Source organism: Emydura macquarii, unplaced genomic scaffold, assembly GCF_026122565.2.
Source record: "Emydura macquarii macquarii isolate MOO-44397 ecotype Brisbane River unplaced genomic scaffold, CSIRO-AGI_Emac_v2 contig_1230, whole genome shotgun sequence".
NCBI lineage: Eukaryota > Metazoa > Chordata > Testudines > Chelidae > Emydura > Emydura macquarii.
The window spans coordinates 14,089,890-14,114,221 of NW_027131367.1; the positions used below are offsets into that span (position 1 = coordinate 14,089,890).

The 24,332-nt window shown below is 50.3% G+C and overlaps 1 long non-coding RNA gene across 1 annotated transcript; it reads right to left on the reverse strand.

Moving 5' to 3' along the window:
• Positions 1-7,134: 7,134 nt before the first annotated feature.
• LOC137152724 (uncharacterized) lies at positions 7,135-20,724 on the reverse strand. The gene is made up of 4 exons (XR_010919575.1): positions 20,507-20,724; positions 13,010-13,292; positions 9,396-9,572; positions 7,135-7,313 (listed from the first exon to the last, which is right to left on the reverse strand). It is a non-coding gene; the product is annotated as an uncharacterized lncRNA (long non-coding RNA).
• Positions 20,725-24,332: the final 3,608 nt, after the last annotated feature.

The window sequence follows — 24,332 nt, forward strand, 5'->3', positions numbered from 1 at the left end:
TCTGTGTCCTGCTAACAGTGTGCTTGCCTGCGGTGGATCATTGGCCTGCATATACATTCTCCACTCCATTACACCAGTTTAATAACTCCAGAGCAGTTACACTGCAGTAATGGAGCACGGGATCCAGCTCAAAAATACCTGCGTGGGTCCCCAAAGCCATTGCCCATTTTTAAAAGATTGTGTCCCCATCTGTTACAGGATTAACATTCGCAGCAGTTCAGGGAGGCAGTCAGGTGAATATTAAGACATTTTAGGATCAAGACACCTTCCCTTTTAAAATTTCAGCTGAATGTAAGGATGGGGAATGTTGACTTGTGGTTAGAGCCGGGGTCTGGGAGTTAGGGCTCCTGGTTGTTTTTTTTTTTTTTTCTAGTTCTGCGACTGATTTGGGACAGTCGCTAGATCTGGTTTTGGCTCTGTTTACCCAACCTCTCGCTCTGTTCTTCACTTTACCTTATTGCAAAGTGGGCATAATACCTCCCTCACAGGCGTGTCGCAAAGATTCATTAATCCTCTTTAATTCCCTGAACACCGTGGCTAGAAAGCGCCGCCAACATGCAAAGCAGGATTATTAATGTCACAGTGTGTGTGTTGCCTGTGTCCCTGCAGCCACAAAATGGGCAGCTAAAGGCCAGGGGTCAGGATTTTCCCCGTAGGACTTGGTACTACCACTGCGGCACATAGTGCCAATTAGCATTAATGGGAGCTACACGCTATACTCCCTGCACGTGGAGAGGAGAATAAGTCCCTAGACATTCCCTCTCATTTTGGGAGTTCACCTCAGCACACTGACTTTCTATAGCTTCCTCTTGATAATTCTCCTCCTCGCGTGGCTTACCCCATGCAGAATCAGAGGCGCTCAAATACTGAGGAGGAGGGGAGTATAAGTACCTAGAGAGAGTACAAGTGTAAGGACAGGTAGGCAGCATCTCCCAAGAGCATTTCATGGCCTCGAGCAGCCAGCCAGCTGGTTTTGATTCCTTCTGAGCCTGAAAGCCACACAAGAAACACACGTCAAATATTATCACTGTGATAATGAGAAAAGCAATTTCATTAGGACGAAAGATCAGCCCCATGCAATGAATTCCCAGAACCATTCAAGTCTGAGAACTATGTGTAAAATGCAGCACATCCACCAGATGTCCCCAAGTGCCGGCTTTCTTCTTTTAATACTTAGTGGGGGAGGAGAGAAGGGACTGGGAGTTATACAGTACAACTGAGTCTCTAGGGCTAGTCCTGAAGCAAAAAAATGCAAGAGAAGGACTTTCCAATTAACAGCCACAAAGGGCAAATTGTTTTAGGCAACTCATCCAAGCCAATCCCAGCCTGCAACACCTTTCACCCCTCATGTACAACCAGTGGCATGCCATGGGTCTCTGGTGCGTGGGGGCCAAGCCTTCATTTGTACCCCACCCCACTTCACACACAGGGCAGGAGGGGTCCCGGCACCACCCCCCAGCTGCCCGTGGAGGGGGTCTGTACCTGCGGGAGGGGGGAGCATGACACCCCCAGGCCACTGCACATCATGAAGGACTGGATCGGCACCCCCCCACGGGCCAGCAACTGGGGGTTTAGACCCCCTCCCCCACCTCGGTACCCACTGTGTACAACATGTGCCAACTGTAATTCATTTGAGACACTTCTTTGGGGGTGAAGGGAAAAGTCTTGATGCAACAGATCAAGGTAAATATTATGTTGAAGGCTACTTAGCAAATGATAATGCTAATATACAGGGAAGTGGGAATAAGGGTTACCTGGCTGCGAAGTCACTGACAACTAGAAACATAGTATAAAGAGGGGAATTTCCCCCCCATGGTCCCCTATAAATGAATCAGCACAACATTGACAACCCAGTTTCCCTGAACCCATTACTGGGGAAGGGAGCTGTACTGTAATGGTTAGAAGGAAGTCTGAGGTGTTATCTGTTATTAAATCAGAACAGCAGCTCTTTGGGGCAGGCACTGTATTTTATTATTTGTTTATATAGCACTAGCAAAACCGGTCTATGACTTAGGGGAGGCTTCTGGGCAATGCAAAATTTTAATAAAATAAAAGAATTAATATTTTGCCCTTCATAGGAGCTACCATCTCAAAATGCTTTACAAATAAATAATGGAGTATCTCAGTTCCCGGGAAGTTAGGAATTATCACCCCCATTTTACTGAAGGAAAAACAGAGACAGAGAAAGGTTAAGTGATTTTCCCAAGGTCACATAGCAAGTCAGTTGCAGAGAAGAGGATAGAACCCAGGAATCTTGACTTCCATTTAACCCCTCGCAGCTCCAACCCTTAGACAGCATTACCTCCAAGCAGAAAGGGCACCTTGCCCCTATGAGCATCCATCTTCTTTCCTCCACAGAAAGCTAGGTGGAGGAGTTCGATTTATTTGCACAGATGATGCCACACTGTTGGCACCAGACTCACTTGCTACCTTCGTGCTGCTCTCAGCAACCAAGAATGTTGCCGTTTATGGGGTGTTGCCCTTTCAGCAGGACACCCTCCAATCGTTTTTGGTTGTTTGCTTTTGTATTTTATTTGCAGCTAGTAAAACCCTCTTAGAATCTTGAGGAAGAAGGGAAAAGTCCCCTCGCTTTTTTCCTCCATTTGGCAAACATTGATTCCCCCGCCCTGGTGTTTTGGATGGAGCTGAAATTAAACCAGGGGCTGTCTTTGTTCAACAACAACTTCAGCGTGTATTACAGAGCACCTTATCGTGCTGCAGACAGCTGTGTTTGTGTACCCGCCTCATTGAATGGGGTGCGTACAAAAGTGGGTTTCGCATATGAAATGACCTGGCTGTGACCACGCAGATGTAGCATGCAGGCTCAGCGAAGGTTCCTAGTTGGAGGCTTTGGCCCTACGTGTGTTGGGAGAAGAACCTCGTCCCAGATCTTCCTGCGTTGCTTTGGTGCCTGCATCACATTTCAGATGCCTCATGTTGCTTCTCTGGCATTCTTTAGCCTACAGGGATTTGAGGCATTAATGGGAACACAGAGATGTCCGATTGGTTCTTTTTCTCCCACATGGCTGCTGTCTGTAATAGCCCTTCTGCCGCTCTGGCTGCATAAGCAAGGTCCTTTATGTCAAAGCCTGCAGTCTCGGTCAAAGGCAAGCGTAAGCTGAAAGGGCCACCGATGAGAGCTTTCGAAGTTCCATCCTTTTTCTGCACCATGGAATGATCTTACTGTATGTTTCCGCCTCTCCCATTGTCCCACCTCGCTAGAGACTTGGATGCCAGAGGTGCTGGCTAGACGATGGTCCCTTTGACATCATCTTTTTGTCTGAGGATCTTCTGAATAGAGCTCTATGTCTGTGCTGAAAGGCCAGCGAAAGGGCTCTGCTCGCTCCTTATGGAATTATGTGGCCTATTAAGGGAAAGAGGGGGAGCTGGGGTCAGATTGCCAAAGAGAGCCACGTAGGTCATTTCTCAGGAGCCGACCCTGCCCCCTGCTCCTGACCTCTTCTTACCAGGGAGGCTTGCTGTTTTCACTGTAGGAAGGAACCAAATTTATATTGGAGCGTTTGGAGCGGAGGGTTCTGAGTGTCCGAGCTGATCTTGTTTTCACAAAGCCCCTAGGAAGCACCTGCCAATAATCAATCGGTCACATAATCAGGCAAGTATAGGCAATAAATGTACAATGATCAGATTGTCACAAATCATGGATAAGTCAGCAGATCAAACATAAATCAGGGATATATCGCCACAGCAAAGGTAAGACTTCATATCAAACACTGATGGGTGGTAAAACAGTGTCATCAAAGAGGGCACAGCTAAGGAGTTATTTCTAAAAATTTTAAAATAAAAAAAAATGAAGGCTGGGGGAATGGGTGGCTCAGGATTTCATTCCCAGGCCTCCAGATTCAATCTGTCCCACACTGGTAGTGACGTAAAGCTATCACCATCTGATGGTTGTTCATTAAATGAGTCTCAGTCCTGTTCCCTGGCGGAGGGGTGACACCCCCCAAAACAAAACAAACTAATGTCAATTGTCTGATGCAGTAGGAAGAGCAAGGACCGTACGGCCCACGGTGATGGAGCCCCCTGATGAGCTCTGGAGGTGAATCCTAGGGATTAAAGGTGATGCATGATGGTGTGGCTGGGTGGGGAAGCCTGAACTATGCAAGAAATTCCTAGGAAAAGATTTCAAGGGATTAAATATAAAGGTCCCAACAAAGTGACAATAACCCCTGGGTCCTTCTGTTGCACCCAGCAAACACAGGCAGATGAAGTGTCATGTCTGGATTTAGTGCTGGTGAAAGGGGCCTGCCAGACAAACCCAGAGAAGAACGCTTCCCTCCACAAAACAGGCATGGCAGGGCAGCAGTGCAAGCGTCCCCCATTCTGTCCTGCTTAAAGGAGGTGGAGAGAGGCAGGGCTCTTCCTGCACCAGCCGAGGAGGAGGGGGAGCTATGGGGTTGCACCGCTTTCCCAAGCCAGGGCTGTTAGGTGAGGAACGGGAGCTGTCCTCTCGCTGCACCCCCTTTTTGACCCTGAGGAACCCCCTGATCTGAGGAGGGAATTCAGCCTCCAGGCCCCATTCAGTATTTGGCTTCTGCTCTTCTCCAGCCAGTGGCAGGGCTGCCAGGTCAGGATTCGGCAACGGCGGGAGAGCGAACGGCCTGGTGCATGGGCCTCTCCCCTTTTCTCTGCCTCTCCTCAGCTGCGTTCTCCAACCGCTTGGGTGGCCCAACCTGCCAAACCACTCAGGAGAGGGAAACTTCTGGGCCACAAGCTTCTGCCTGCTTGGCCAGGAGGAGGGGGTGGAAGGCCCGGGAAGTACAGTCATGAGGGCTGAGAGTCTGTTTTGGATCCCTTCAAACAAAGCATCATCTCCAGAGGCAGGGCATGCAGGGCAGTTACTCTAGTGACATGGGAGGGGAGGGCAAGGTCTACATGGCTCCTGAATCTTAAAGGAGGAGGAAACACTGTGAAAGATAAAGGCCAAATTCTTGCTGGTGCCCCGGCAACGAAACTGCAGCTGGTTGCAGGGATGGGGGGTCAGGGGTGAGGAGTCGGCGGAAATTGACTGCTTCCCGCGCCGGCCCCGCTAAGAGTCATGGAGAAGCCAGAGATCTTCCACAACAGGAGGGGACATCGCAGGATGTGGCCTAAAGGGCAGGGGGCTTGAACTGCATATCAATGTGCAGCAGTGACCCAGTCCTGGCCCTTCTGCACGGCCCTCCCCCCTCGATTTAGAGGCCCAAGGGAGTTGGCAGATTCTTCTACTGGAGCCGGTGGCTTTTTGGGGGATGAACGTAGGACCCTTGTACGAGCAGGACCCACTAGGACCATATAGGCAGCCCAGGCCACCAACAGGCAGCAGGAAGTACCCATGGCTGCTGTGAAGAGATTTCCAGTCTACTCTGTGGTTCAAACAGCTGTGGTCAAGCAGCTGGGCTTTCAAGGGCTCATCCGAATTGGAGGGGTTCTCTCATCAAATGTGGATTTGTTTTCTCTTCCCAGGGAGAGGCCTAGGCCCTGTCTCCATTGCTGTTTGAACCGTGCTAGCAACCACCACACGTGGCAATCGTGCCCCAGCACTGCAGCTGTTTGTACAGCCGTGGCTTTGTGTCCTTGGCCAGTGGAACAGGGGTTTTTACGGGCCCTGGCCCTGGGCGGGCTGTAGGCAGCACAGCTGCCACACACCCGTGGCTGTAACATGATTTGTGACTAGGCGAGTGTGGATGCAAAGGTCAGTCTGTACTGTGATTATGGGACCCAGGGGACCCAGTTACACCCAATGTAGATACAACACTTTAGGGGACTGCAGTGTACACACCACCAACCCTGCCCCTGCCTCGGGTTTTGGCCCCGCTTGATTCTCTCGTGCATTTCTCCGGGGGTGCAGGCAGCCCAGGGGGGCACGTACCTCCCTAGTTCTGAGCTGCTCTGGCAGCCCCTACAGCTCCCAACTTAAATTACAGTAGCTCTCAGGGACGGCTTTGACCTAGGGCAGTCTTCCTTGGCTGCTATGGGTTCCTCTGCGCCCAGAGCTGCCAGAACTCCTCCCACCCTCAACATACCCATTGCCAGGACACCCCTGCAGTCAGCACCAGGAGGAGAGGCACGATAGTGCCACATCTACACTGGGCCTGCAATGGGGGACTTAGCCCAGAAGCCACTCTGCCTCCTTTATGGCCTAAAGGAACACCAGCCAGGGGCCATGGTGGAGGCCCAGCCCAAAGCTGTAGCATTCTAGTTTGGGAACATAGAACCCACTCCCGTCTTCAGTGTCAGACTGATCCCCCGCATCCTAATGACGTTTTGCACCAAGGATTGTCTCACTCATAAGCTGCAGTAATTAGGACTTGTCTCTCCACGGAAACTGTCCCCCCCAGGCATCTCTTCCACTCCTCCATAGGAATAAGCTTCCACAGCTGACGCTGACTTGAGAGGAACCTTTCTGCAGAGTGAATGAAAGCAAGGGGCATGATCACTCAGCAGACGGGTCAGGGCCAGGCGATGTCAGCAAGGGGACAGCGGTGGGATGCCAAGTCATCACTTGGTGCGGGTAGCTTTCTTATTCCCCAGCAGCATGAGGGGAAAGAGCAGCCCATGTTATTGCAGGAGTCAGGGGTCGACTTGTCCGCTTAAGCTGAACACCAGCACCACTGCGGGGCCTCTGTGATCGCATGATTGTGGTGCAGGGAGCCGAGATTTCCGGTGCCACTTTCAGAGCAGCGCAACAGGTGACTGGGCTCACGTACAGCCGCAGCAGCAGCAGCAACGTGCGGAAAGAGGAGGAAGTGAACACAGAAAAGGTTTCTGAATGGGAATCTGTCCGTCACCATTGTTTGGCCAGGGGTGCCCGTTGTGCAAGAGTAACGATTTTGTTTGCAGTGCTTGTTGAACAAAGAGAGGTTTGATAGGCTGAAAACGTCACCGCACGGGATGCTGTGGCCAGATCAGGGCTCAGGGGCTGTGATCCTGCTGTACGGTTCAAAACAGTCAGAGCTGTCAGGCTACTTAAAGGGCCCTGTAGCTTAAATGCTATTGTAACGTACCTGTAAAAGTTGTAAGCGTTCATAGGCACAGGGAATCCTGTAGAAGTTACAATGGTATTTTGCACGACTCCAGGGTTTGCCATCTAAGGATCTGAAGGCACTTTTCAGACATTTATGAATTCAACCTCACAACACACCTGTGAGGTAGGAAAGTATAGCTAGCCCAGTTTAAAGAAGGAGAAACTGAGGCACGGAGCAATGAAGTGATTTGTAGTGACTGAGTGGAAGAGCTGGGAATGGAAGCCAGATCTCTGGATTCCCAGTGCTCCTTCTCACATTGTGAAGGGCTGTCACGTGAAGGATCAGAATCTGGTGAAACAAATCAAGTATTAGTAGCTCCAGAAGTGAATGGTTTCCTACCCTTGTATTATGGTTAAATGTCTTTCTAGTGCCATGGAAGGATTCTCGCTTAAAACTGATAACTTCTTTATGGCAAAATTAAATATGCTACAAAAACTGCTGCAGTTACTGTAGGTCCTACACATACAGCAATGTAAGGATGCTATGACTGCAGAGGCGCGTGTGTGGATATGGAGGTATATGTGAAAATTGACAATGCCCTGAGATTCCAGGTTTCACCGTATTTTGCAACGGGGAAAAATTACTGCAGCAAGAAGTCTACAAAAGGCTTTGCATTTGCTGTGGGAGAGGAGAGAGAGAACAGAGTCCAGAGCAACCAGGATTAACATAAAATTACAAAACCTTCATTATCGCTTGAAGGGATGTCCCACACTGGGAGCGCTCCCCCACTCCAGATACCCCCTCCCCTTCCTGCATGACCTCCTGATGCCCTAGAATGATAGACTGCGTGGGAACGACCTCCCCCAATGTCACCAACCACCTCCTCCCCATGCCCCTCCTTCATACCCACAGACACAGAGGCTATTATCCATTTCATTGGGTCACCCAGATTTCACTAGGAGACAGGTTAAAATAAGTGTGTGTGTGTGTGTGTGTGTGTGTGTGAGTGAGAGAGAGAGGCAGCCTACAGGTGTGTGTATGGGAGAGAGAGAGAAACAGAGTGCGTGCAGGTGAGCATCCATGAATTTGGAGGTGCAAAAGTTAGAAGGGAAGCATCAAGGAACTTTTCTTTCCCGTTAAAGTCCCTTCTGGGATTGTTGTTTAGAACATCATCTCACTGGAAGCTATATTCAAGCAAGTCCAGGCACCTATTACCTCCTCACTTTGAGCCGAATCTTCCAAGAGGCTGAGTCCCACAAATGGGAGTTGCAGATGCTCAGCACTTCAGGGTTCAGACCTGTCTTGCTCAGGCCATGCCTACCCTGGAGCTGGAGGTGTAATTTCCAGCTCAAGGAGACATGCCTGTGCTAGCTCTGATTGACCCAGTGTGTTAAAAACAGAAGTGTAGCCATCATGGAGTGAGAGGCGCTAGGTGCCCTGAGTACGATCCCATCTGAGAAGCTAGGCACGTACTCAGGATGCTAGCGTGTCCTGCTGCCTATGACACTGCAGCTGCACTCTACTTTTAGTGTGCTAGTTCAATCAGCTGGATATTAAACCTTCCCACTTCAGGGTAGACTTACCTGTGGTCTTGAAGGGCCCCGTCCAAAGCATACAGAAGGAAATGAATAAAGGATCAAGAGGTGGCTGAGTGCATCTCGCCTCCTCTCCCTGCCCCAAAAGGCATAGCTATGATCAAGTGTCCCCTCACCACCGGCCTCCGTTGACAAGAATTAGGGACCGAGGTAGCAAGAGATGTCAGGCCCAGGCCAGAGCAGACATAATGGGGGAGCGGAATTATAACAGACAGGTGAGGAGGCGGCGGCATCCCAAGGCAGTGCCACGAAGGGACTGTGAGAGAGTAGCCTTAGCTGGGGAATATTTGCAAAGTCCAGGCGCTCAATACGGCACGGCTGGCGGCTCACCTGCTGAACCGTTTTCCCCCAGGCTTCGGCCCTCTACAGACTCTCTCGTCAGTCTTGCCGGCAGCACAGAAACAAACGCAGTGCTGATGAGGACGCCCTGGAGAACGTCATGCACAGAGCTGGGCAAGCCTCCCATCCGCCCCCTTCCCCCCCTCACTGAATGCTAGGCCAGAGGGTGGTGCCGTCGCCACAACCACGCCATCCTGTGCTTCAGTCCTGTTGGGAGGGTGTGTTTTTTGGGGGGGCCTTTGCTTCCTGGGAACGGAACGGAGACCACAACCTCACAGACACGGGAACTGGAATAGGAATGAGAAGACTAGTGACCTGGCCTGGATTAAAACTGATGAGAAGTAAGCTGCTGAAAGAGGCCGTGGCCCGTGATCAGAGGACTTGCCAGGGATTCACTTTTCTTCTCTTTAAAATTTGGCTGGGACCTTTTTTTCCCCCACCATGGTTCAGACTGGAGACCCTCAGTGCTCCCGAGTCTGGGATTTCACTAGCTCACCGGCTCCAGGCAGTTAAATTCCTCAACTTGCTGGTGTAACGATTCCCCCACCATGGGCTGCCAGTGGAGATAAAGACCTAGACCTGCAGCTGAGCAGCACAGGTCTCCACCACTTGAGATGAAGGAGTGACTTCATGGCAGTTGCAGTAGGCTATTATCCTCTTCGTGGTTCAGCCACTAGAGGGGAGCACAACATATTTAACCATCAGTACCATGGGTGTTGAGTGATTGAGTAGCACCAGAATCCCCTGGGAGAAGCTGAAAGTCTGTCATCCAAGACCCTGTTCCTGTTCCCATTAAAGTCAATGACAAAACTCCAATAGTGGCAGGATGGGGCCCTGTCTGTGGGTTAGCTCCCTATGACAAAATACCCTTGGCTGGTCCTGAGAAAAACTCCAGGCTGATATCCCAGAATGAGCCCACTCTAGCGCATTGCTGGCCCAAGCTGTGGTCTCCCTCCCCTGCGCTTTATTTGCCCAGGGAATTAAGGTCCTGCTGGGAAAGTCTTCCCTCTGCACTGATAGCTGCCTGTGTAGTGGTCTCTAAATGGCTATTTGTAAATGAATGATCAGGATTAACTAGCCTACGCTTGACAGTGTTTACTTAGTGTTTGGCCCCCTGCAACTCTCAATCATCCAGCTCCGCTGTCCAAGGTCCAGAGGCACAGACGTATCCTAACAGCAGGCAGAGATGAAAAGATTTGGGAGGCTAGAAATAGCCCCTCCCCCACTCCCCTTAGAGCCGGGTTTCTGCCAGGGTTCCTGGGACCACCAAGAAGCCAGCATATACAAGAGAAGAATGAGATGCTAATAGCTGCCCCAGATTTCATGTGCACAAGCCAAGAAAGGTCTGTAGGTCTCCGGTCCAAAATGCCGTGGAAGGAAATTCCCAACCAGGTTCAGGAGAGACTGATATCATTGGTTGCATGGGTGTGAGTGAGGGCTGGATCTGGTCCCGTATGTAGAGTAGCTACCGCACATGGTGCTGCCTGGATTTTATATCAGGCAAGAGACTGAATCACAATGTTCGTCACTGTGCAAATCTATGCACCACCCTGCAGTGATCCAGAGGGCAGAAAAGGTAACCCAGAATGACCTTTCCAACCCTGATATCTAAAGATCAAGCAGACTTTGGCAACACAGTGGGCAATCAACTTTCAGACCGCTATAGAGATGGGTGTTTATTTTCCTAGTATCTGCAGTTTAAAAATAAACTGTTCTGCAAAGTGGGGTCCAAACTGCCAGCTCCTCTCATTCCTCAGCTTCGTCGTAACCATGGACTTTCCTGCCAAATCCCCCTGTCCTATGGCTGGTGGATACATCTCGTTTCACTGAAGAAGCAACAGGCTCCAGTAGATATAGAACTAAAGGGGGAATCAGGAGCCCTAGGTTCTAGACTGGTCAATGCCACTGACTTAGTGTATGACTCGGGGCAAGTCACTTTCCCTTTCTGTGCCTCAGTTTCCCACCCTGTAAAAAGGGGATGATAATGGTTAACCACATTTGAGAGATCTCTGGAGGAAAAGCGCTAAGGGTTTTTATTTTCCATCTCCACTAGAGCCTCCTTTAACAGTCCCCCTTTGTTTTTATCTACTTGTTTGCTTTCTATTCATTTGTCTTTACTGGTTCCAGAGACTGCAGCCTGACCTACACACACACAAATTGCCCTGATTTATTCAGTTTAAGAATGGCCACTGAATAAGCCTAAATTGATACCAGCTGAGTTAAGAGGGCCCACCCTAGCAGGTGACACCAATTGAACTAAATCAATTTAGAAAAAGATCAGTGCAATTTTTGTGCATAGACCTGGCCTATGCACCAGAAAGTGAGACACGCAGCCAGGATCCAGCCATCTGGGGCTTCACAGGTTAAAATCAACACCATAAACTTCTAGAGCATGATTCTCAGTTATATTAAGGCCCCTTTGCATCACCTTGGCAGCATAAAGATACCTTAAAGCGACTGTAAAGTTGGCAGGGTAAAGGCTCCCTTAAGCATGTAGCTGAGAATCAGGCTCCTAGAGTTGACAAACACAATGCTAAAGCATCTGAGCAACAGTGATCTATTGCTTTTATATTTTCCAACAGTACCATGGCTGTGTATGGTGCCTTAGAGGCAAAGACAAAGAACAGGTCCCATGCAGGGTGCATTTTGAAGCAACATGCAAGGATATAACCATGTGACTCTCACTGACGCCAAGCGGAGTAGGGTCCAATTTGAACAGAGTTAGGAGGGACAGCAGAACAAGGCTGAAAAGCTGGGCTACAGTCTCTATATTGCTATACAGTCTCTATATTGCTTGGATTTTCCTCTGTGACACAGAAGCTCCTGGCTTTTGAGCACATAAATTCTGGACCTAGGGAAATTTTGCCATTGACTCCAGGGCGGCCAGAATCTCATCCTCTTTCTCTCTCCCAGGGTTTTCTGTTGCACCCCTCACAATAGTATCGGAGCACTAAGTCAGGCTCCTTTAACATGGCAGAAGGAACGGCAAATCACGTTCCATCTAGTGGAGCTCAGCGACCTTTGGATATTTATACATTCCTCCCTGTTAATGTGTCTCATACCAAAGGCTGCTGGAGCAAACCATTACCTCCCGCAAACACAGCGCACACGTGGCCATCGGGGTCACTTCTCAGATTCCTCCGGCCAATTCATCAGTGTCCTTCTCTCACGTCCTCCCCCACGCCATCCTTCTCATCCACAAAAGAACACACATGCGCACGCAAACACAATAGCAGATCTCTTCGCTCCCATGCACAAGCAGGCACATGCATGCACGCACGGAGGCTGCCTCTACACGAGCAAACCGCAGTAATTCACCAACAGAGCAGCTCCACGGGGGCTAACTACTGCCCATGTAAGTGCTGGTGTGGATAGGACTCAGGCCTTTTTAAATCACCGTGTTGATTGTGCCTCCTTACCCCTCCCGCCACTGAATATGGCCCTGCCTAGGCCGAAACAGGTTCAACTAGAACTCAGGAAAAAGTCACGGGCTGGGAATATCTGGAAAATCAGGCTTACATCCAAGGCCCCAGTGTTCGGAGGGCTGCAGCATTCTGAGGTTCCAATACTGAACGACATAGCAGATCTGTCCAAGAGGAGCACTTTTCCTGCTGTGGCTGGATGTGTCCAGCTACAGTAGTGGAGGCTCACCTAATTACTGCCGTACTGGCCTGGGGCTAGCGGCTTGCGTGAGGCACTCAAGCTGAGACTGAGGCCTCAGTGGCACTGATGGAACCAAACCCAGACTAGCTTATCATGGCCCAGCAGGTCAGGTTAGGAACCAGGGGACCTGGGATCTATTCATGGCTTGGCTATGGGCTCTGGGGCATGATATTTAGCATCTTGGCACCTCAGTTTCCATGTTCCCCACCTGTAAAATGGGGATAAGAATACCAATCCCTTCATTATAGTATAAACATAAGAAATCTGGGCTTGACAGCATGAAAAAAAATGCAAAGTTGCAGGTCAACACACCGACACCATCACGGTGATGAAGCTCTCATTCTAGTGGGCTGGGTTTAAAAAGCAGGGTCACTAGTGGTTATGGCCCTTTAGACCATTACAGCTCTGCAGTGGGTTCTGTCCCACGGCTTCAAACTCATTCCTCACCCTGCAGGAGGGATGCACCAGAGTCCTTAGAGCTCCATTCTTCTCCGAAAGGTGACCATGTCGAAACAGCATCATGAGTTCTATGTTCATGGTGTATCAGTGGCTTCCAGGGGAAATGTGCTCAGTTTACAACCAGAACAAAGTTTTCTTCTAACTACTAGCCTTGCAAACTCCCCCCGGGTCTTGAAAGCCAAGGTTGTGCACCAACACCAGTAATGTTCTTCATCCAAAGAGTGAACTCCTCTGCTGATGATACAAGCCAAAGTAAAATCCAGCTCATTCTCTGCAAGACAAACAGGTGTAAAGAGCAGTAGAAACCTCTTTTAGGAAGGACGGACAGACGGACAGCGGATGGGACTATGAATTAGAAGTAAGTCTAAAGTTTCCCAAGGTTCAGGGTGGTTGGTTCCAGAGTGGGTTGATTTGGATCATTTCAAAGAACAAAGGCCAGCTGCTGCAAATTTCTGGTTTGGAGCTAATCTTCCCCCAGGTGCAAAGGGGTTTTGGACCTGACTCTTCTTTGAATCCACCCTGGGCCTGATTTGCCACTGCTTTGTACCTTGTGTGGCCACGTACACCTGAGCATTGAGTTAGCATTGTTGCAGATACCTACACAAGGTGCACATCGCTGGAGAAGCAGGCCCGCAGGAAGTAGATCCTCAGGACTGCCAACTCTTGTGGTAGCTGATGTTTTTCTTAAAGGTCCAGCTCCTGGGGACCAGTAACTACACGAGAATCGTTAAATTTCTAGCCCTCGTGGCTACAGAGAAAGGGTTGAAAACATGATCCCCTAAAGACAACACCCAGAAGTAAAATAAAAAGAACCCAACATTTATTGTTTAAAAAAAATAAATCTCATGATGTTTAAGCCAGTCTCATGATTTGGGGGGCCAAACCCCTGATTTTTTGAACGCTTGTGGTTGTCAATACTGGATCTGTTTCATAAGGAGGTGCCAGGGGCACTTCTCTGACCTGAACTGCACTTTCAGTAGATTCCCCCTCACCCAGCTACTGAATGGAGACTCCTGGCAAAGTGGCTTATTCAGGACACACATGCACAGCATCAGGGATAAGGGGGTTAAGACGCCTTTCTAGGTACCAGAAAGCCCTCACTCTTGCCGGCTTTGCAGTGTCAAAGGCCTCTCTCTCTCCCCCTAGCCCATCAGGCCAATTAACCTGCAACTCCCCACCATCCTGAGTTTGTGGTTTGCAGGAAGAATGCGAACTACCTGGGCCTGGGTTAGGGGGATGGAGGAGGGGAGTTGGAATTCACACCAATCTTCTCCTGACAGCCTTTACACATTGTTCAAGGCAGAGCTGAAAGGGGCTGGTTGCACCTGTCGGTTCGGGTCAATGCTGGCCTAAATCTCCCAGCCCCTTTCTCTTTTCATGGGCATGCCCTGACCTGCCTGGCCCATTGTGTTGCATTCCCCGCTGCAGCTGAGAGGAACGTCAGCCCGTAACGGCTGGGTGCCATGGATGTTGTTTATATTTGTTTACCTCTCTGGCCTCTCCAGGGAGGGCGGGAAAGGTAATAACAGCCGTGCCGTGGATGGGTTCCCTGGGGCTCAAGCATGCTTGGTAGGACACACACACGCTGCGGCTGGCATAGGTACCATCATGGATCATCACAAGGATGGGGAAGAGACCCCTCCTCTGCCCATCTCAACCCATCCTTGCAGAGATGGTTGGAAACACAGCCAGCAGCAGTGAAAAAGACAGAGCCCCCCACACGCTCCCTGTAGGGAGGCAGTGGGTGATTCTGGGAAATACATTCACAATCAGGGACCTGGAACATAAAGCGTGAGCAGAAGAAGAGGCAAAGGCTATAGAATTAGCAGGGAGGAGCTGCAGCTAGAAAAAAAGTGGGGAGGGATGACCAATGGGGGGCTGCGCCTTAATCTCTCACTGCATTTAAAATATATCTACACTTAGAGAGCTCTGGGTCCATTCCAGACCTTAGGCAAGTCACTTCCCCGCATTGTGACTCAGTTTCCCCATCTCTTTCGTGGGAACAATGACACTCACCTCATCTAGCCCATTGGGGTTTTGTGAGGCTTCACTGAAGTCTGTAAATCAGTGAGAGTCTGGGATGGAGGGGGGGGGGAGGGGGCAGGAAGAGAAAATGCCCCCCCCATTTCAGAGACCAGATTTTCAAGCACTCAGCAGCTGCCAGTGTTCCCAGTGCTAGCTGGCTGCCGAGCATGGCACGGAATTCAGCAGCCCAAAAGCCGGCTCTCCCGCGCTCTCCGCTATTGGGCAGTGAGTGCGTCCGAGTTACTGAACAGCTGCGTTTTACACTGGGATCTGAACACCATCAGGGCACAACCTTCCGACAGGGAGTTCCAGACCCTCAGGCCCACCATGGAGAACGCTTTGTCCCACATGAGAACCGGGGCCTCTCCCCCTGCTGGAGTGCAGTTGTTTTGCGTGATTATGGAGGGTAGTATGGGCCTGCGAAGTAGCCAGATCCAAGCCATGAAGTGCCTTGGCTTGGTTTTCCATTGTGCTATCCTGGTCATGTAAACGGGGCCTAGGCTTAAACCACTTTCCTTCCCCACCTCTGTTCCTCCACGGAGTGCAGGTAACGCATAATCGGGCCCCAGGACAATCCACTCCTCTCTGAGGCAAACAGGGAGCCAGTAGCGTTTGCGAAGCGTAGCTGTGAGGTGTTAACAGTACGCTTGGCTGTAAACATGGGGGCTGCTGCCCACTGGACCCCTTCACCGTCTCTCTTGCAGCGGCCTACAAGCTCAGGTCGAGCAAGTTACAATAGTCTGACCTGGAGGCGACTCAAAAGTGGACAACTATGGCTAAGCCTCCATCTGAGAGGAGGCAGCAAAACCCTCCTGGGAAGACAGAATAGCTAGGCCTTAAGTGTCACCTTGAGATGCCTGGTCCAATGCCCTCGATGACTGGTGAGGGTAAAATACTGGCAGCTCCCCAAAGTGCTTCCCCCTTCATATGTGGGCTGAAAGATTTTAAGGCCAGAGGGACCATTACAATGATCTCGTCTAACCTCTGGAGATTAGCATTGCTTCTGTCTTCCATGGCTTGAACTTGCGACAGCAGCCCTTCGCCCAAGGCGTGGGTGAGTTTTCTCTCTCTGTGTCCTGGATCCGGATGGTCTCAAACTTTGGAGCAGTTCACCTCTCAGCCTGGATCTAAACTCCTACCTGTGAGATTGCCATTCACAGCTGAAGTGCCAGAACTTCACCAGAAAGTCTGTTCCCATGAAATTTCTTGGCCCGTTTTGCAGATTCAGGGGGGCTTGGATAAAGCATTTGAACTTCTGGATGCTTATTTGGGAACCTGAATTCCCAAACTTTGGAGGTTCATTCATTGCTATGCAAAGTGTGTTCATTCCCTTCCCTCCCTTTATATCCTGCCCCCCTCCCCTCTCCTAGCCTAGTATGTTAAAACTGGCTGAATTTTCATGATGAGAAAAAATAAGGGGAGTAGGGCCCCCCCATCAGCTGTGACCTCCTCAGAACACAAGGCATCAAATCCACACAAGGAAAACAAAAGCCGGGTAGATTAGCATTTCCAAACAGACGAGAGACAGCCCCAATCCCTGAGCTGTTTATTCTAGGCGTTGATTTTCAATATTTAGAATGATTAGCAAGTGAAAGCAGGTTGTTGCCAGGATGGCTCTGTGCCAGCCCCACGCTCAATGGAAGGGAAAGAAAGAGAAGGCAAGAAAGAGAGAGACAAGAATGGCTTATGTGTATATGTTCCCTCTGTGAGCGGGAGATTGGTTTGAGGTGTTGTTGTTTGCCCATTAAGAAAGGATGATAGATGAAGGGACATCTGGGGGAATATGGGAAATAAATAATAAAGGAACGATTGTGATGATCCTAATGACTGGCATTGATAGCTGTATCCTTTCATTCCTAGGCGTGTCACAAACTTTGCACAAACTCTGAAGCAATCCCTGAAGCTCCATACCCAGCCAAGGCATCCTCTGATTCCAGCAGAAGTTGCAGGTGATTTTCACCCGGATTTGGCCTAGAGATTTCATCAGAAGTTTTTCCTGAGTAAGGGAAGAATAAAGGCTTCAGGATGTGCCCAGTTTCCCCTCTGCACACTTAGAAAGAAGGATCTCTTCATCCATCACTGAAATGCAGCCACCTCTAGGGATGGAGCATGGCAGTTTTTTTTTGTTTTTTTTTTAAGGCCTCAGCCTAGCAAAACTATTCTGCTGTTGAGTCACTTTAAGCACAATCCCAAAGGACTGCTCCTGGGCTTAAAGTGAGGCATGTGTTTAAGTGTTTTTCTGGATCGGGGCCTCAGAGTCCACAGCAACACTACATGATGGGACATTTCCTCCCTCCCATCTCCAGATGAAGTGCAGTGGGGATTTAGCTAGGAGAATAACAACCCAGGAATCTGACTAATCCCCCTACTCTTATGGAGCAGGCAGGAGCTTTCTTTTAAATCTTTTCAGCAAACCATAGGAACCATGCAGGATGGTTCAGGGGACTGAAATAGCCCCACCCAGCAACCATGGCTGTGTCTGCACTAGTCGGCTTCTCTTAACATTTTCTGCCTTCGCTATTGCTGATGTGGCCCACCAGAGAGGGGACGGATGGAAGCGCAGGCGCAGATCAGCGGCCAATGTTCTAACCTCGGATCAGTCTAACCTGCCCCGACGAATAAGTGACTAAAACACCAGCGGCTACTGCTGGCTTGCCCTAATCATGTTAGCGCTCCCGCTGGGGCTTTCCATGGCGGAGCAGGGAATAATTGGCAGTAACGGGACATGTCAAAGCATCCGTGGAAGCAAAGCTTAAGGGCCTGCTTCTCTTGTCTAGCCAACTGCACCTGGACAAAGAGAGTGCACACAGGATGTAATTAATACACTATCCCACTGGAAGGGTTGCATTCCATACCCACTTTGCACCGGTAAAATTGACTATACCCAGTTCAGGGCACAGAATCAGGCCGTGGGGCCTGTGTCTGTCGGTACATGCACCATTCCTATTGACTGCGGCGGGAGCTACACAGCGGAGTCTGGGTTCAGTATGCTAATCTAGCAATCCAGTTGATTTGCTTTTGAGTTGCATCAGAATACCCAGGATGGAAGGAGACCGGGTCACCCCAACACGTGTATGTACTCCTCAGTCACTAATATTTGTAGCCATTAAAATCCTTATTAAATACTTAAATGCACTTCTAATGCTGCCTTCTTGAGTCCTTAATTACCTCTGCATAAAGAGGTTTTGCTAGTTCCCATAGAGACAGGGCCAATGTGCCTCTACAGGAGAAGAAGCTATGCAGGAAGATGGGAACTCCCAGACTCTGCAAAGTCTCCCCTTAATTCTGGGTGTGGGGTTTTTCCCCAACGAAGAGGCAAGCTGTTTGCCCGCCAAGACCCTTGGATCTCAGGGGATGCCATGAAGGCATAGAGGTCCCCGTAGCTACACGGCCACCTGGCAAGAGGGACAAAAATGAAGGAGAAAGAGAAGAGAAACACAAGAAAGACAGCAAAGAAGAGACATAAAAAGAGAGCGCGGGAGGAGATGGGAAGGCAGTCGACTAGATACCATGAGGCTGGGCAGAGTTTAAGAAGAGAGAGATAGGAAGGTAGAAGTGTCGCCGGGCCAAACATGGCATAGCATCATTGATTTCAGCAGGACTCTGGGCAGAGAAAGCTGACGGGGGCGTCCAGCTCTGGTCCTGTTCTGGGCAGCACCTCTAGAATAGACTAGATGGTGTCACTGCATCGGGACGTGTGTTGCACAGTTTTCTTTGACCAGCTCCTGCCCGTGCCAATACACTCGCAAACTGGCAAGCAGCCTCTTTTAGCCCCTGCAGCGATGTCTCAAGCCTCCCTGGGAGCCTGGCTGGCTAAATAAACAAATACACTCCCCCACTTTCCAATTTGGCTGGTTAGTTTTGCAATTCACTGTATCATTTGTGCAAGGGGAGGGGGCGGGGCGGAGACAACGCGCCACAGATTGCCGGGAAGGGATTGAAGGAGTGGGATCTATGGGAGAGAAAGAGGCCAGGCTGCAAGCTGCGGTGTTTGAAAATCACTCTCCCAGACAAGCCTGGACAGGCCTGGCACTGAAGGGGCTCTGACCTTCCTTTCTTTCTCTCTCCCTTTCTCCCTGAGTACACACAGGGCTTTGTAAAAGGCAGCCCAGTCTCTATAGCCTGCATTGGAGGGCAAAGTTTACAACCCAGGGAGAAAGTTTATTGTCTTGCATTCTTTCTCTCAGTCTCCTTGGCTGGAAGAAAGCTTCAAGCTTTGATGGAAGAAAAGACCTCCAAGCCCTCCCCTCTCCCTGGTTACTACAGTATTGTCCCCGTCCGCCCACGGCCTCCCCCTACACACACATTAGTCAGACATTTTCTGGCTGCTGTAAAACGGAAAAAAAAACCACAACCCATTGAAAAAATTTTGCTTGAAAGTTTGTTTTGTTGATTTCAAAGACGAACTAAATGTGGCTGTTCCAGAGCTCGCCTGGTGCCCCTCCCTCACTCCACTTTAAAGGCAGGTCTCCTACTGGTGCAAAATATTTGTCAGCCCTTTACATTTTCCACATCCATGCAAAATGCTCGTCTAGTTCAAGGGGGTCTGAATGAAAGCAAGTGGGTTGCTTCTTGCAAAGTTAAAAAGGGCTGCTTCACATGGCCCTGTTTCTAACAGCATGGCTCACACTCAGCTGTCAAAAATCAGGCCTCCCCCCCCCAAACTCATGAGATTTTAAGAAACAAACAGTCAACTCTGGGATCTTTTTATTTGCTTTCTGGGTTTTAACCCTTTTGCGGGTCACACTTTCAACCTTCTCTCCACAACAAGAACTAGAAACTCACTGAGAAAAACAAACCGACAAAAAAAGAAAGCTGAGATTCTTACACAATCACAGGACCCCCACCAGTTTGGGGCGTTAAGAAAATACCCACCAAATCTTACTTGTGATTGAATCAAGAGAGTTACAAACCAAGCTCTTGTCCGCTCTGCATGGACATTATAGTCCTCATGGATCTTCTCCCAAGAACAGCCAAAGTCCTGACCAAAATCCCCTTTTGCAGCTGTGTACTACTTAGCAGCTGCCCCTTCCCCAAGACAGCTGCATTTCAGTGGGACCCGCATGTGTGCAGTTACTTATCAGGGCTGGTCTAAAGCTTTGTCTGGTCCTGCCTTAGCACAGGGCGTTGAACTTGATGACCTCTCAAGGTCTCTTCCAGCTCTATGCTTCAGGATAATTTGAGATGAACAAGGGGCTCTGGTAGCTTAAGTCATCTAGTGTGTGAGCCATTGCCTAGCACTCCCTCCAGACCATGTTAAAGACCCTCCTGCACCCTCCTATCAGTATCCAATGCATGCACATCCTTGATCTCCCCCCCAGTGGCATACCGTGGGTCTCTGGCACCTCACAGGCTCCCTGCACAGGGCAGGAGAAGTCCTGGCACCACCCCCCGTTGCCCCGAGGAGGGGGAGGGGTCTGGGCAGGGGTGCAAATGCAGGCTTGGCTCTGCCACACTTACCCACTGCGTGGCACCCGCCTCTCTTGCGCCAGCCCTGCAGCCTGGCGCCGGCTCGGATGGAGAGGCAGCCTCACCCTCTGGCCTCGGGGGGAGAGGGGTATCCTTCACAACACACGGGGGGCGCTGGAGAGGCCAGCACCCCCTGGGTACACCAGTCTCCACCACCAAGACACTCATCTGGGATTCTGGTTTTGATGGTGCTGCAAGGGGGACAAGCGGCTGGCAATAGGGAGGAGGATGCGGCCGGTAGTAACAGCTCAGCTGCTACCACTCCACAGGGCCCAGCTGCTGGGATGGGTTGGGTAGGGGGAGCAGCTGGTGTGCATTACCTTGCAGCTCTGGGCCTGATACACTTTTTTTTTTTAAAGAAACAGGAACACAGATGTTTAAAGGCAGGTTTAAAGAGCCACTGGCTGGTTATCACACAGGCCCACGCTTGGCTGTGCCAGCCCAGGATGTTTGGAAAGCATTTTGGGCTCCTCAGACATTGAAGTGCAAAGACTATTGCAATTGCCGTGACTTCAGCTTTCCATTGTATTCTGGGGGAGGTCCTCCATCTCTGGCGGGGCCCTGAGGCTCCCTTTCACATCCCCTTTACCTGCTTCTACCCCCCAGTCTCAAGGCCCGTCTGTGACCAACATCCACCTTCCATCCAGGGAGGCTTGCACAGGCCTCTGTTTGGAGCCCATTAGCACTGCGGGGCACGGCTGAGCAACTGGACGAGCCACTAGTGCTCCCAGGTCCACCAGCACAAACCTAGAGACCTGAACAGGGGCTACCTGCACGGCAGTGGTGAGCAACACCATGTGCTTGGCCTCACCCTTCCCTCTGCCCCTTCTTGGTTGCTTTGTGCTTCTCCTCTGGGCAGACGCAACTGATCAACATTTTTTTTTAAAACGAAGACACTTGCTTTCCTCAAGCAGGGTTTGTGTGTCCCCCTTCTCCCGGCTCTAATGCCCACTGCTCTTCAGGGGCGCATTAGCCTGGGCTGAGACTAAGAGTTGCTCCCCCCCATCCACTCAACCTAGAAAGCAGTTAGTAAAAAAAAAAAAAAAAAAAGAAAAAAAAAGCGTACCTTGAGGCAAGCGATCAGAGCGTAAGCTACTGGGCACTGGGTCCCGGGGATCAGACCGCAGCCAATGTGGCCAGGGCAGATTGAAATAATACTGAATACATTTTGTGCAGAATCATCCACGTCTCTTTCCCTCTCTCTCGCTGGCAGGTTGGCTGTTCTCTCTCCCCACTATTGGCCCATTCCTCTGCTCCAAAGATAGCATCACCATCCCCCATGTGCTGGGCTCAGAGCTGCCCCATGCTCTGCCTCTGCACACCTCGGAGGTCATTAAGAGTTCACCCTCCCCAACCTTTCAAGGTTTTTTTTTTTTTTTCCTGCTTCTAACATCCTTGCTGAGCCAATTTCTTCTCAGCGTAATTAACCTCAAGTGGTTTCATCTATTACCGTCGCTTTTGTTCAGCTCCCCTCCAGCTCATGGCCTCCTTCCCTGGGCCGCTGGGGCTGGTCTCCTGCTCTGAACAGCTTGCTGGCTTTGGGCACCACCAAGCATTTTCCACCACACTTGCCCTTGGAACATGCTGCTGCAGATCCAGGGGCTTTTGAGGGGACCAGGGCCTCACCCCTGACCCCCCACTTCCCTCCAGCTCATTTTTGAGAATGTGGGGAGCTAAATGTGCCTTTCTCTGCCCTGGCAAAACAAAGTGGGATCGGGGCAAATCTCAGCGGGAGCCCCTAGCATTTAGGTGAACGGCTCCTCCCCAGGGGCAGCTATGGAACCTGTAGGAGACAGTTTGAATGTACCAAGGACATATAGCCTCTGTTCCAAAATATTGTTTGTTAGAAGTGTTTTAAGTCATATTATTCCCAAGTGTCTTACAATTCCCCTGCCGAGAAACAGCCGCACATCTCTGTACCACAAAATGTCTAGATTGGAAAAACACCATTACAGCAACCAAAACTGCGCCTTCCCCCTGCTCCATGGACGTCCCTAACACATTCCTGGTGGTCCAGATCTCCTGGATAACTTCTCTTGTCCTTCCTCTCCATCAAAGTAGTAAAAGAAGAAGGTGTATATGGTGCTTCCAGTCAGCTGGGTGAGTCCCTCAATCAACTGACCATTAAGAGATTATTTTCCAATGCAAGGTCTCATGGGTGTCTCGCGACAATATGTGTGTGCAAAATGTGGGGCAAATACTCCGGTAAAAGTCTATTTGAGGTGCGTGGATGTTTCAACAGGGGAAGGACTGAGTAAAAAGACCCCAGGATTTGACCAAATGGAAGTGTTGCCTGTGTAAAGACGAAGGGCTCTAGTGCTTTGTGCTCTGACAATTGCCTCTTCCGTTCGCCCCAGGAGTGAAAGTTCCCAGAACAGAATGGATGAAAATGTTTCCCCTTGGAGCAATGAAACCCAGATATCTCATACGTGGTTTGCAGAAGCTCTGATTACAGGCAACCCTGATGGCCTTGTACATCAGTAGAAGTACAGATCCTATCAGGAGAAGAGAAAGGGTGGGAAGGACGTGGACTCTGGGGGCTAAGCCATGGGATTAGGACTCAGGAGCTCTGGGTTCAGAGACTAGCTCTGCCACAGACTCCATTTGTGACCTTGGGCAAGTCAATTCACCTCTCTGTGCCTCAATTCGCCAGCTGAAAACTAGCAAGCATAATCCTTCCTCGGTCTGGTTAGATGGTCACATTTTTAGCGCTGACTCTTACCATGTGTTTATACTGTAGAGACCGATTAAGGGTATATGAGGGCCTAGGCACACCTTGACACAAGACCTCTTTTGGCTCCACCCCCCATGCTGTGGCCTCACCCCCTCACTTTGAGTGACATGGGGGCCTCTCTCCCATACCAGAAAGGTTGGGGCAGTAACATGAGGCCCCATTTTCTCTCCCAGGAGGGGTAGCAGGGTTTCTGCTCCCCTCTCCCCACCCTCAGACAGACAGGCATCTCCCACTACTCACCCCAGTAACTGAGGCATACCTGGCTGGGTGGGCAGAGCCTGCTGCACTGTTGGCATCCCTTGCACACACAGACACAGTGCGCTGTTGGGGAAGTGTTGGTGGGGTACACCAGCACGGTGAGTCTTGGTGTTAACACCCCCATTGAAATGAATGGGGCAGTTCCCAGTCCCCAGAGTTACGGTTGCAGGTTCACAGCAGATTCAGGCACCTTTAGGCCATGTTTCCAAGCTCTTCTGCTCAACCATGAGCGCTAAAAACTCACGTTTTCTTTTAATTGACAGCTTGGATTCTGGTGTAATCGTACGATTCCAGGAACTGGGGCACGAAGAATGGGCCTAGCGGGTTTATGCTTCACTCTGGCTGCGATGAGCGCACCTAGAACAGCAGGACCTCGCTTTCAGAGGTGGCCTTTAGCTGTTACTATACCACAAATCATAATAATGTTGCATTTTACATCTTGACCCCTCCGATCGTCGTCCCTCGCCCAGTCCTAAAAACCAGACACCTCCATGAAAAGAGAAGAAAGCTGGTCCAGCGGTTAGGGCACTACTCTACACTTGGGAGACCTGGGGTGAAGTCCCTGGTCCATCACAGACTTTCTGTCTTACCTTGGGCAAGTTACTTAGCCTCTCTGTGCCACTGTTCCCCATCTGTACAAGGAGGATAACAGCACTGGCCAAGCACACAGGAGTGTGGGGAGGCTAAATGCGATAAAAAGATTGTGGGGTGTTCAGCTACCGTGGTAAATGGGGGTCACAGATGTATTAGACAGGAAAAGATTAACAGTCGCTGCTGTGAGGAAACAAGGAGGCAAAACCAGGGTTTTCATTTTACATGGTTTTT